The sequence below is a fragment of the Halyomorpha halys genome, unplaced genomic scaffold (assembly GCF_000696795.3).
Source record: "Halyomorpha halys isolate HHAL.00 unplaced genomic scaffold, Hhal_1.1 Scaffold361.1, whole genome shotgun sequence".
In the NCBI taxonomy this organism is placed as follows: Eukaryota; Metazoa; Arthropoda; class Insecta; order Hemiptera; family Pentatomidae; genus Halyomorpha; species Halyomorpha halys.
Window position 1 is genome coordinate 193121 of NW_027108072.1, and position 3382 is coordinate 196502.

Here is a 3382-nt window from a genome sequence, read left to right on the forward strand (position 1 = left end):
TTACATCTTGTTCTGTTATTGACATATACTAAATATCCATTTTAGTAACACTAAGAAATGGGGTCAAAAATCAGCAAACAACAAGGCAACAAAAGATAACTTCGTGCGAGTACAAACAAGAAGATTGCTGTGTGTGGCGTTAATACGTAAGAACCCAAATTATACATTATTAAATATAAATATGTATACTATAAATTACTGAATTTATCATAAGTTAATCTCATTCCAGGTTAAAATTAAGAAAATTATTGCACTGTTTCACAACAAATTTAAACTTAAAAAGAGGCAGTTGTTTTCTGAACACAGTGCTTATGAAATCTCAAAATAGACTTTTTGGATGATACTGCGTTCTTAAATAGCACGTCAGAACAGAGCTGTCAATATAATTGTCTACAAAGTAAAACGAGAATCAATAAGAAACAGTCCCAGTCGAAGACAAAGGTTAACCAAATGAAATTAGTAATCTCCCGTATTCGTGACTTAGGAGACCAAGGATAGGGAGGATGTGTTCCAAGTACCTGGAGGATAGGGCGATGTGTTCCAAGTACTTGGATGATGTTTTCCAAATACCTATCTAATCCGGAACTGGATGGTATTGAATATTGGCCAATACTAGCCTTCATCAGGGCTGAAAAAATAAAACAAGATAAAAGAACCTTAATTTGGAGACAACAGAAATTATAAATAAAATTCTAATAAACAAACGTGGATACATACTTAACAATAAATTAAGTAGATATATACAAATAGAAGATAAAATATAATATTGTAGAGGTAAAAATTATACAAAATAAATAATATAAACATTAAAAAACAGCATTCAAATAAATATAGAAATAAACATATTAAAAATGCAACTAATGTCTAAAAATAATGAAAAATAACATGATGAAATGAAAGAAAACGATATATGTAATACAATGGCAAGAGAGAAGTAGAACATGTGTTACAGTAGATAAAAGCTACAGGGTAATATTATCATTATTACACTGAGGGTCAGGAATCCCTTCCTCACTTTGACCAAATTGGATCTTTTGTGAGTTACCCCTCTTTCCACTAGATATCCCATATGAAATCTATGCTTCTCTCAATCAATCTCAATAATTCTTTTGGGTTTATTCTAGAATGTCTTCAGGTCCCATTCTGTCCTGTCCCAGATACTCTAATCTTTGGAATGCAAGGGCTTCACATTCACACAGAATGTGCTGTGCTTTTTCTTCATCTTCCATACATAGACGGCAGGTGGAATCCTACACCAGCCTCATCTTCTTAAGATGATATTTTAAGGGGCAGTGGCCCCTGAGGAGTCCTGTTATCATCCTCAGTTCATTTCTAGTAAGGTTAAGGTAAAATTTTGCCTTTTCCTCTGATATTTTAATGAAAAGCTTGGATTGTTTCATACCTGGCTTCAGCGTCCAGTATGTTTCTTTCTCTTTTTGTTCCCAGGAGTTAACCACTTTCCTGATTGCACTTCCAGATATGTTGCAATATGGCTCAGGGCCAATTAGCATCATTTCTGATCCCTTCCTAGCTAGGGTATCTGCCATCTCATTTCCTACACGGTAATATAGATGAATACAAATTAAGATGCTAAAAAAATATAAAGTGTCCAGAAAAGTGAATAAGGCAGCATCAAGGGTAAAGAGAAAATAAACAAAATACAATATTGGAAGATTATTGATTGACCGTGTGTATAGATGAAAGGAATATGGTCCGGGTGCGGTCAAAAAAACTCAAATAGTAGAATTATACTATTTTATATTAAAATATAATTCCATATTCCTTTCAAAAATACAATATTGTATTTTATCTTCTATTTGTATCTATCTACTACTATTTAATTGATTAATTGTAATGTGTTTTCTAGTTTATTTATTATTATTTTATCTATAAATTTTTTTGTCACTGAATTAAAGTAGTAATCTCATTTTGTTTTTTCAGAGCTGATAATTCAGGTCGAAACGGCAGCACAAATAAATATGAATTGAATATAAAATGTAGCAACTTTCAGTAATTAGTGATAATAGCACATCAAGACCTTCTTAAGAAATGAGCAGGAAAGATTAGAATAATTCAGTAACTTTAATGTAAACAGAGATAGAAGGCAGCTGGTGATTGGCCCTTACTTCTACCTTTCCTACTAAGCCCTGCCTTTTGACTAAATTATCCTCTTCATAACACTCCTTCCACAAAGATACAAATTCCATAGATGCCAGATTGAAAAACATCTGGGAGAGAAGGATTTTCCAAATTATTGGCCTAAAAAAAATAATCTATCAGTATGACCTATGAATGATTTTTTTGGTGAATATTAAGTAGGCCATAAATGTGATTAGGTAAATGGATACTAGTTTTCAAACAAGCTTTGCAAGCCCACTTAAAATGCTACAAGTTGATATAGGCCTGATCTGAACTGTAAAGGACCCATTGGGGTGGGGTGGGATAAGGGTTTGTTTATTTCTTATGTGGAAGTCACAGGCAACTGTAATTAAAGCAGCAATAATAACAGAGATGGACAAAAATTAGCTAACTAATAAAACTAATAGCTAAAATTGTCATGGATTATCCCTTATCCATGAATGAATTATTGATAAATAAATAATGTATCCTTGACAATTTTAGCTATTAGTTTCAACTATACCGCTAGCCACAGTTAATTGAGGTGACTCCTATTCTAGGACCTCAGCTACAATGACCATATAAAAAGGAATGGCTGTGGTTGTAATAGTCCAAGAGCCCGGTAGGAAAAAAAACAAACAGTTATTTCACTCCAATTTTATCATTGGTCAAAATTGATGAGTCTGCCAAGTATAATTGGGGAAATAAAAAAATAACAGCTGCTTCAAAACATTAAAATTATTTTTTCAAATAAATTTTAATGGATTTAAAAAATTTGATTTCTCGCTTTGGTGCTAACAGATTAACCTTTTCTTTAGTGAAACTAATAATTACTTCCTAAACTGGCTCAAGTGCACTATGAATGTCTCTTAACGGAGCAGAACTGTCAAATACATTAGTCTTCTCATATTTTGTTCAACCAAGAATAGTTTAGTATTTCATTACTTATCTCTATGTTGCAGCCTACATATTTTTAATAATTAATTATGAAAATTTAACACAATAAATAAATGGATCTATAGTCGGGAGTAGGCACTTTGTTATTATTTATGTCACAGCAGCATAAATAGTACCTTAGGTTGTCATTGTTCATATGCTGGCTCAGGTTTCTTTTTATATCTAGTCAGTATTAGTTGCTTGTAGTCTGGCCAACTCTGATGTTCTACTATCACTTCAAGACAGGCGGACATACCGTTTACAATCTTCCTCCACGAGGACAATATATCCATAGGGGGCCCCATAAATCACCCATGGTGATATAAAT